Below are 11345 nucleotides of genomic sequence, written 5' to 3' on the forward strand. Positions count from 1 at the left end.
TCAAATCATATTGCTATCAAAGTGTACAATTATACAGGCTCGGGAATATTGTTGCTGCTATAAACACAGCGCTGAGTTTTCTATTCATCCGTGTGCCATTGTTTATTTTGTCTAGATTTGGAGATGTGTAATGTTTGTTTGTGGTTAACCTGGCCAAGTTGTATTTATGGTAGATTTGTGTTAGTAGTTTCAAACCTTGACACATACACACACACACTTATTTTCATCACATTACATCATTTTGAATCAACTGCAATTCACGCTCAACAGTTTTACATTTCAAACTGAAGATCACGGTCCTTGCTGTGTCACGGATAGAAACATCCTGAACTACAACAGAAGCCATGTAAAATACTTCATATGAGTCATATGTTTTCCTTTGACCCAGAAGGGATCATCTTTGAAATGAAAGCAGACGGGCAGCCACAAGGCTTCAAACACCTGTCCGATATGGAGTCTGTGAAAGATCCAGAAGGCTAATTTGAAAAATCACAATAGGTGTTGGTATCAAGAAGAAAATGTGCCGGCTTCGGGTACATCAGACAGAAATCACTGCAATGTTGTATCTTTTACTTGAGGCGACAAGGTCTTGACGCCCCACGAGCATCAATTAGCAGGAAACAAAAGACTAATATTTCCATCTCTATCTACAAGCAAAACGAATGATGTGACAACACTTATTTCAGGAATGTGCCCTTTGGCTGATTGGGGTCAGAGGTGCATTGAGAACATCGATACAGAGATTAATCATGAAATTATTTTTGAACAAACACGGATGTGCGCACGTTTAGTTTATGGGAAAATGCATCCGGATCTTTGAAACTGTGTCAAATGTGCAATGTCCGATAATTTCAAACGGAACATATAATTCCACCTGACGGCCCAATCAGAGCACTGATAAGATCAGTGCTCTGATTGGGCCGCTAAATGGCTTTGATCTGTTATCTTGGACCGAACCTGCTCCGGAGCAGGTCAGAGGGTGCATCACGAGTTACCATGGTGATTTACCCTGGTAAGAAGTGAACCAGCTTGGGAGGACTGAAGACCCGGAGTTACACCTGAGGCGACCTCGGTAATTGAAAATCCTGCTTCGTGGAACAGATCCCGGGTGTCGAGTTCACCTCACTGCCGATCGAGACTGGAGCCGATGAATACCAGTGACTACTGCCGTCATGCCAAAGTCACTGAAGACGGAAGACAGATGTTCGTGGTTTCGCACAGTGAGCCCCTAGACGAGGGGAATTCTGGGGGAGTTTTCTCTCCAAAGATTTCACTCCTTCGCCACGCATCTTGTTTGACTTGCAAATTTTTTATGCAAATCTGCTTTCCCAGTGAGATGGATGCAGAGAGATCAATGACTTGAGTGCACACAGTGGGGTGGGTCAGCTCCAATATGTGTGTGTGTGTGTGTGTGTGTGTGTGTGTGTGTGTGTGTGTGGGTGGGTGTGGAGAGGAGAGAAAGAGGGATTCTGGCTTGCATGCTCCATCATGCCCCTTCAGATTCCTCGTTGTCCCTGGGCTAACAAGGGGCACATTTGTCATGCAAATGTACCCAGGGGATCCAATAAATTTTGCATACGAGATTGGATAAGAGACGGAGATAATGTGGTGCCTGTTTGTGAGAGTGCCCGTTCATTGAGTTGTCCACGTTGCATCACAAAAGAATGAGTGACACATGCACCTTCCTCTTTCTGGTTGCAAAACAACTCTCTTCTCGTTCTCTCTCCCTCGTGTGCGTTTTGCGCGTGCGCATGTGTGTGTGTGCGCGCTCGCGCGCGCGCATCTTTCTTCATTCATATTCAGCTTTTAGTAGTAAGTACTGCTGGTAGTGAAAACCCAGGGGAAGTTGTCAACAAAGAGGGGAAGTGTGTAGTAAAAATATGTCAAGATATGTCAAGTATTGTTCACCTCATTGAAGGAGAATTTCCTCTTTTTCGTTTGTCCATGTGCCACAGGGCGGGTGCACTTGTGTGTGTATTGTTATTGCGTGTCTGTGCATATTGCATTAGAAAGGATACACCCAATGCTCCACTACTAATGTGAAACACACAACGTCTGATTTTTTCTAGTTCCTCCTCTGTCAAACTTCCTCTCATGCAGGGTTCAATGATACGATAACATAATTGTGTTTCCCCCTTGTTAACCAAACTGCTTCCCGATAAAACTTTAATTTAGTGTGATACTTTTTACTTCCCAACAACACGGGCTCCCAGGCTCTGAACCTGACCTTTGCTGTGACCTTCCCCACGTGCGAAGACAACGACGTGCTCCAGCTCACATCGCCTGTGTGAAGAAGTCTATGAGATACTTTGAATGTGCGAAATTACAGCAGAAAGAGAAAAGCACCTCCTGACATATGAGTTTGGTTGTTTTTGGATCTGTCACCATGGTGACAGCTCCCCAAAAGTGAAGGCAAATCACCATGGTGACATAACTTGCGTCATCATTCGCGCGAGTCCATAAAATGCATGTATGCATTGCACACGCGTGTTTTTTCTCTTCTTCTGCGTGACCCAGGAAGCGTTGCTGCGTCTCTGTCATACTCTTCCCCCAGCCGATTTCACTCACTTCCTGCTGTCTCCTCTTGTCCACCCTTCTACGCGTCCATTCATTCAGACTCAAGTCCAGGGAATAGTTTGCTTTCCCGTTTTCTCCGGACGTCAAAAGCAAAAGGACATCGGCTGTTGTGTCATCTCAACGTAAGTCTGCTTCGTGTTCGCTTCACTCACTCCTCACCTCTCGGTCCTCGCTTTTGGCTTCTCTTTTCCTCTTCCTTTCTACTTCAAAGTGTCCCACTTTTTTTACAGGAGATGTGGCCACGCAGCTGGCCTGCAAGTTACCTGTCTGCGTCTCTGTGTTGTGCTCTCTGATTGGCTGTGTGTCTCCCTGCTATCATGGCTGATAGAGTTTGAAGCAGATCAAAAACTTAAAAGCAGAGCTGTCTCTTGGTTTAGCGGCATTATTCTGAAAGTAGTATGGGGATGTGGAACTGCTCTGCATTTTTTAAAGATTAACCACACATTGAAATTCGGTTTTAAAGCATCTCAAAATAACAATACATCGGCGGCTGATGCGTGCCGTCTCCTTTCAATTGGGTTAAACTGACGCTGACCTTCTGAGATAAATAGAGACCCCCCCCTAAAAAAAATCCATAAATCCATGATTCAAAGGTTGATTATGTAAAAAACAACAACCCACAAATACGAATATCTGTATTGCAAAGGGGAAAAAAAAAAATCGTTTTTCACACACAAGGGTTCCTCCTTGGCCAATCACGTTTCGTTATCATTTTCTGGGAAATGGGGAGAGGAGACGAGGAATGAGGAAGTAAGTAGGAGAGACTGTTTCCGTTGACATCATACTGTGGCCTTGTCATATGTGAAACATCGAGGACTGTTCAGACACTGAAATGTCTGTTTTAATCAACTGAAATCAGAAACTTCTAATTTGCACAAATTAAAAAAAGGTTTAGCGCAGCCACAGTCACTTCAAAATGACCAGTGGTGGGCCAGATGTGCAAAGGTGAGAAAGTGGGCCAGGATCCTCTCTCAGAAGCTCCTTTTTATTATTTACACAGTAACGTCCTTCACTTTTCATTTGTACAACGCCGTGAACACTTTAGATCACAGACGCCATTGTTTCCCTCTGAGAGGGACCATTTTGGCCCGCCTGATGGCCATGGAAATTAAACCACTAGTCTTGTCGGGAACTAATGCATAGGTCACAGGAGGAAGTTGCTTTTTTGACATATATAGGGTAAATAAAGAAAATCTTCACTATATTCCCTGAAGTAAGTCTGGCAGCAGAAGTTGGGATCCAAGTTTTCATAGGAATAATTTCCTCTATAATTAATGGTTCTATTAATGGTTTCTTTCATCATGAGTTGAGTCAGGTAATACAAATTCGGTTTTATTTCTTCACGTTTGGTCAACATCTGAATGAACAGAAAGAAAACTCACCGTCAGCTGCTCCTCAGGCCGTATAAACTGTACTTGGATAAAGGACATCAGGCAGTTTGAATGTTTAAATGCAAATGTGCTCCTTGCACGGAAATGGAGTGCTGGAATTCTGCTGTGTAAAGGAAAAGGAAAGAAAAACCCTGACGGATAAAGGAAGGATGGTTAAAGACACAAAGGGATTTAATAAAGGAGCCAAAGAGGATCGGAGGGATGTAGCGCATAGGTGACTGTGTGCAATCAAAAACCCCATGATCCGGCTGAGCGAGAACAGACGAGAGTTTCCTAACACCGCTGCGAGTCCTGACACGATGCTGGGTTGTGACACCGAGCCTGGGATGGGATCGCGGAACAGGGAGTGAGTCTCAACCCAGAAAAACGGGATTCCACTCTCACTCCCTGCTCACGGAGCAACATACCACCCCGAGAGTTTCCCACGAGAAAAACCTCGGGCGTTTTTCGGTCCGGGAGGAACACAAAAAAAGAGAGCGGCACAGATGAGGGAGACGGGGAGATAGACATATAGATACATGCAATGCGCAGCAGCATGGGAACACTAGGGGCATGTTTCGATGTATCCCAGGTGGGCAGGGTGGGCGTGACACTCAGACACTTCCAGGCAGACTGATAGTCGGGGGGGGATTAAGTGTGAGATTCATGAGAAAAAATGCTAGATAGGAATCAGCTGGCCACTTCTGGACCAAAGTTTTCACAACTGTCAACTGAGCTCGGAGAGAGTCGAGAAAACACCTGAGTCAACGTGATGGTGAAATGCACCCCTGCTGCGTGTGGACAAAAGCAAGACGCGCTCGCACTAAATGCCAAGGTGCGGTTCACCTGCTGCATCTCATGTGACCCACTAAAGTACCTGGAATTGCCGGTGACGTGACTTTTTTTTTCTTTTTCTTTTTTCTCATCTTCCCGTCTTCCTCCCAACGCCTCCATCCATCCCTCGCCGGGAGGACAGAGTCATGGCTGTCAAACCTGTTCTTTGTCTGCGTTTACCAGCTGGGTCGGGAGGGACGTGTTTCCTTCGCCGCCTCTGCTCTGCTCCTTTAAAGGGACATTATTGTGAGCTACGTAAGAACAAAAGTGGTCTATTCGATCTTTAATCCCTGCGTGTGCTATGTATAGCACATCATTTACAGTATGTACACGCCGTAAAGAGATGAGTTCAAGCTGATGACGACAAACACCTGCTCAGCAGAGATGCCCTCCAGCCAGGTTCCTTACTGGGGCTGACCCTGACCTTTGACCTCCCTGTGGAGGGAACGAGTGAAACAAGAATACATATATATGGTGTCCTATAGAAGTACATGGACAACGGAAACATGATTATCTGTAGTGTTTTTTGGGGGGGTTTTCTTCTCTGCATGTGTGTCTCTGAGATTGGCTCGATTCATTCATTTCTGAAATCCACAGAAAGAGAAAACAATCAGATTCTCTAAAAATAAGTATTTAGATTCACAGTAAGTAAAAGTACCGATGCATTAATGCAAAAATAATTCTTGGCAAAATGTCAAATTGCCTCTGTGACTTGCACTATGTTAATACTCCCAACATAGGGGTCAGGGTCTTATGTTACAGCCGTCTGATAATTTTGATGTGGTCTAAAGTTGAATGTGTCACTATGACATGTAGTGGAGTACAAATGAAGTGAACAGAAAAGTAGAGCACATCAATACATACCTTAAGTTCAGTATATGAGTAAATGTACTTAGTTAGTCATAACTGGATGGTTGCTCAATCATGATGGAAACATTAAGATTAGCCATGGTTAATGTAATAGCGCACCGTAGTGAAAATGTGTCTCTAGGCCAAAGATAAATTTTCCATCACAGCAATGACTCACTATTTGCATCTCATTTGCATAGTTTTGCAATATCATTCGTTGCTTGCCAAGTTATCCATTGAGCTTTATGTTTGTTAAAACATTTAGCCATTTTTGTGCCATGTGCCTTGAGGTCTATTTTTTATGATAAAGTAAATCCAAAACTGAGATTTTAATCTCTGGGTCTTCTTCTCTCCTCCCTCAGACTGACAGGATGGCAGGTTGTGGTAAAGGCCCCATGTGGACCTGAGGCCTTACAGTGAAGGATCTGCTCTTATTGCTGCTCCATCTCTTGTGCAAACACAAGCAAGAGACGCTTTCAGGTGTTTGCACAGCTACATCCTGTTCCAGAGAGTCCCCCACCAACACACACAGACACACACACACACACACACACACCCATACCACAGAATGTACTGTAAGTTCACCCTAGTGGCAAAGACAAAACCATACCTTTGCATGAAGTGCTTCTCTTAAGTAACAGGGGCCAGGTAAATATTGCTGCTGGTTCAGGCTTCTGAAGGATGTTTTCATAAAGCTTTGCCTTTGATTTACAATAGGAAAGATAAGTACTTTTTATTTGTGCTGTAAAGGTTTGATTGTTGTCTGTGGGGATAAAGAAAGCAGTTTGGTTTTAATATTTAGATTTTGATGAATACTCTTTAGATGATGAGTAGCATTCAGTGCTCTTTATGACTTTAGGGGGAAAACAATATCAGTGGCAAACTATTGTTCAATGTCCAGTCTCTGTAATAACTCCCCACCCTCTCCGTCATCCACTGTGTTTGACCCTGACATGTACAGTAAAAGATGTCTTTTTGACAAAATACACATCATGTCTTTATCCTCTAATACAAACACTGAAATGAAACAGATTTAATTTTGACTTGTGCATATTTTTCACTCCTTTGTAACTGTATGAAAAATAAATCAGAATTGCGCACATATTCACATATGTTTGCAGCAATGAATCAAAAGTAGGCGATTTTACTATGATCTGATTTTTTTTCTCTTCGACGGGCACAGGAAATTAAAAACAAAAGAATAATGAAAGCCCCCAAATATGAATTATATTCTCTATCAATAGATGATTAAACTCATAAATATATGTAACTCCAGAGACTGTTTTGTGATGCGATCATGCCAGACGCCTCATCCATCCACGTGTTCGTGTTCCAACCCATGAGTAAGCAGGAGTCATTTCTTCATTATTTCACCAGTACCACACCCGTCTTGGAAGCCGGCCTTCAGTTTGATCTCCTGTAAAGCTTTGTGACTGTATCTCGCTGTGTCGCTGTGACAAAACCTGTCCACAGACAGACGGACATATATACTCAAAAGCTCCTCAGTCTCCAGGACAAACACTTTGCCACGATGAATCAAAAAGGCGAAATCAATACCAACCCCACTGTTGTGACTGTGAAAATTATCATTATGATTTATGGAGTAAATAATTCCTCTTCAAAGCTGTTTTTCAACAGCGATACCACTCCCTCCACATGCACCATAGGCACCAAATATCACATGAGCATTTTGTGTAGCTCTTTCTGGAATGGTACTGTCACGTCTGAAGTCATGACAAACATGTATGCAACGGACAGGGAACGTTACCTTTCCCATGTCTGAACAGGGCTTTTCACTGCGAAGCAGCTCCAGCACATTTTGACTTTTCTGCCGATCGATCGGCCGAGGCCGCCTTTGTTTGTCGATTAAAGGTTGTAATAAATCCACCAGAGGAAAAAAAAAAAGCTCAAGCACCCTTGTTTTTTAATTATCAGAACAACTCCAAACACTGAAACAAGGCACCAGATTTGAAGCTTTTATGAAACACGGCAAGAGAAGCAGAAAACGTTGCGTCTCCTGCATGTTAGATGAACAGTATGAATGACATATGTGCAAAATACATTTCCAAACAAAAGCACTTCCTATGGGATGAAAGAAATGAGAAAGGAAACGGCCATAAGAAAGAGGAAACCTCAAAGGTGTTATGGAGTTGCATACAATGATTTAAATTTTTGTTTATTTTAATGCTTTCAAGCACAAACATAGAGTGGCGGCCGCATACCACTCGTGGATTCAGGATCTTTTGTCACAATTACAACAACTGCAACAATAACTCCCTCATGACACAGCCATATCATGTTTCTGATGAAGTGTTACACTGCTCTGAGTGCTGCCTGACCGGTTCAGCATCTGTGTTTACTGTGTCATCACGGGTCGACGTGCGCGTTCAAACTTGTCCAGGATTCACAGAAAGGACAACAACGTGTCGAGTGTGTGCGTAGACGTGTGTCCTTCACGACAGAAGCAGAGATGAAGAGAAGGAGGTACTCATCCATCTTAATGAAAGAGCGTAACATGAGTTGTAACGTTCTTTCACTTCTGATCTTTTTTCTTCTGTCTTTTTTTTCTTCCTTTTTTGTACCCAGGCCTCCATCCTTTGGTACCTGTTCGTCCTGCAGAGCGACTGACGGACAAGCACATTCAGCACCGTCAATCACGCCTTGTGATCATCTTGGCACGTACCGTGGGCCCTAAACGCATCTTCTGCTTCACAACACACACGCACACACACACATGAACACATCCTGTACTTACTGAGGTGTGTAGAGGAGAGCATCAGAAGGGGCCTCACTGTGACACACACACTCTCTTTCCTTCAAAGTGCCCTATGCATCATGCCCACACTCTTTTTTCTATGTGCAAGTGCCCTTTGTGTGTGTGTGTGTGTGTGTGTGTGTGTGTGTGTGTGTGTGTGTGTGTGTGTGTTATCAAGGCCCTGTGTTTCCTGTTTTGCAATCCTCACCATGTCCTTCCAGAAAACGTCTGCCTCTGGCTGGTTCAGGAAAAGAATCCCCCCCCCCTCCAAGGGGCAGTATTCAACACTGAGACACATATACTGTACATATGCAGTCTCCTAGAGACGCTTTGCATCAACATTGTGATTTTTTTCATTATGATTCCCTTAGGCCCCCGTGCCTTTTCTCTGGCAATAACTCAGGTATTATGATCCAATTCCCTTTGTTTAATCAAGTAGTTTTGGGCCGGAATATTTACAAATTTGAGGATTAAGCGCTAGAAAAAGCTATGACATGACAGAATGGGAGGAACATTTCTAGACGCAGCACCATTCACCGCCTGCAGTTACTCGTAACACACCCGTTGATTTTTTTGTTATTCTTGTGCGGCACATTTGCAGTTTATAATAACAGTGTCTGATTCAGGTACATAGTATACCCTGATTCATTTCCCTGATTTCAGGCAGTGGCAGACAAAAGTAGGCTACCCATTTCTGGCCGGTGGCCAGATTATTTGTCTGTCACTGGCACATTTTATCAGCCAGGTGAATGTTAACTCCCCAACACCTCTTTGGCTCTTTGTTCGGCCTGAAAACACCGTGATTCCTTTACTCAAATGGAAAAGTCTCTTCGACCCACACGAGGAATTCGGCACAAAAAGCAACACACGTGCATTTAAGAGGAGTTTTGTTGCGGCGTGGGTACTGGGAGCGGCTATTTTTATGCTGCAGGTGAGAATCAGTGATGTCATCCCGGATGATAAAATTACCCGACACCACGTTATCTACCTGGAAGCACCTGCGCGTGAGTGTGAGCGCATGTGTGTGTGTTTGCATATGAAAAACTCCTCCTCGCCCTGAAGTTATCTGCCCAGAAGGCTCTGCACCTGTACTTTACAACCCACCCACCTAACGTGCCCAAATAAAGCACCAATGGCACCGGAGTCAGGCCGAATACCTCCACGCAGTGCCAAAGTTAGATAATTGCTGCCATTTTGTGTGTGTAATGAATGATCTATTTATTTAAGGCCGTACACGGGGGGTAGTTTCCCCTGGGGGCAGGTGTGTGCCTGTTTGCATATGTATGCGTGAATGTGTGACATTGACGCTGCAGGCAGGAGTTCCCCTGAGGAGAGTCATTCACGGCTTTCACTTACCAATAACCCACACGCTGATGAATGACTGAACGGCTTTGTGTCACACTCATACTGTGTTGTTCACACGGACAAACAACAAGTCAGGGATTCCCAGGCGAAACAACAAACACATACCCTCGGTGTGTCTGGGTGAAATTTAATGTCACTCCTGAATCGGCCTCTGTCTTACATGACAGCACGGGGCCTCTGGGTGTGGCCGTGCCGTACGGTGGGGCTGGGTTTGATCATAGTCAATTGTGGTCAAGAGATGAACTGTGGTCAGATGTTGTGTTTGAGTGTGCGTGTGTGTGTGTGTGTGTGTGTGTGGTTTGTGCTCAGGATGGGTGGAGTTGGGCAGGGCGAAAAAAGACTGGGGCCTCTTCGCCGAGATGTTAAAGTGATAAAAGCTCAAAGCAGCAACATGATGCCACGAGAAAGAAGTGCAGAACGTCTTTGCCATATGCCCGTATGCCTGTGCACATTGACTGTAGGGTGAACGTAGAATCAAAGTCCAAAAGGTGACTCCGGCCGTGTGTCGGGTTTATGTCTGCGGTGCTGGCAAGAAAGAAGACACTCAACAACAATGTCTCGGCAAAATAACTCAAAACTCAACAAGCCCTCGATAACAGGACGTCGACCCTCACACACATCGGGTCATGTGTGTCCGTCGCTCTGCTCCGCCTGTCACCTGCAGTCGTGCTGTGCTGCGTCGGGTTTGTTGTTGTGGTGCGGAGGTGATCCCTCATGTCTCTCAGTGAGCAGCTGTCACTCCCTGCACCTCCGCCGCCGCCGCTGCTGCTGCTGCTGATGCTGCTGCTGTTGTTGTTGTCTTGATGAGGTACTTTCCCTCCCTCGCACTTCCTCCCACAGGACCAATCGTTTGAGACACTCCGTGTTTGCGTGTGTGTGTGTGTGTGTGTGTGTGTGCGTGTGCGTGTGTGTGTGTGTGCACCGTGTGTATGCTGTGAGTGTGTCTAATACATTTGGCATGTGGATCTTATGCGAGCCTGCGGATTCTCAGAATACAATTTGTACCTATTGTGACACAAAAAACAAATATGCGCGCTCATTTCCCCTTTTTGCACAAATGCACATTTCGCAGTCAACACAAACACACACACACACACACACACACACTAGTAAACACAGTCCAAACTGATTATCAAGCAGCGTTTCTTTACTGTACAATGACAACTGTTATTCGACAGTAAAGACTCATCAGAACGATGGCATGCTGATTGCGTGACGAAGTCGTGCCGCGTGATTGTTTTTGCATAACCCCTGCCTCTCTTTTCCTCACACGTGCTGTCATCTCGCGTTCCGTGGTGTCCACTGTCCAGCGGTGTGGACGTCCTTTTCTTCTGTACGACAGGAAACAACAGGTACTCTCTGTGTATATGTTTGTGTGTGTGTGCGTGTGTGTGTGTGTGTGTGTGTGTACGTGTGTGTTAAGGGGGTGCGAGCAACTGTGTGAGGACAAAACAGAATGCTGTCAGCCAAGACAAAAAAACTGCTTGCCTCAGCTGAGCCACGCCACAGCTGAGGTCTTGGTTTGGTGAGAATGTTGTGGAGAAAAGCGCGTGAATGGTGTTTGCTGCGTTGTTTCTCACATTTTCTTTTTTAAC

General features: G+C 44.8%; 1 long non-coding RNA gene across 2 annotated transcripts; it reads left to right on the top strand.

Annotated features, from left to right (window-relative positions):
- Positions 1-2494: 2494 nt before the first annotated feature.
- LOC118290164 lies at positions 2495-6767 on the top strand. Of its 2 annotated transcripts, none has more exons than XR_004786350.2 (2): positions 2495-2699; positions 5993-6767. It is a non-coding gene; the product is annotated as an uncharacterized LOC118290164 (long non-coding RNA). The 2 variants fall into 2 exon arrangements; XR_004786351.2 differs by having other exon boundaries at positions 2626-5036.
- The last annotated feature ends 4578 nt before the right edge of the window (positions 6768-11345 follow it).

This window comes from Scophthalmus maximus, chromosome 18 (genome assembly GCF_022379125.1).
Source record: "Scophthalmus maximus strain ysfricsl-2021 chromosome 18, ASM2237912v1, whole genome shotgun sequence".
Taxonomy (NCBI): domain Eukaryota; kingdom Metazoa; phylum Chordata; class Actinopteri; order Pleuronectiformes; family Scophthalmidae; genus Scophthalmus; species Scophthalmus maximus.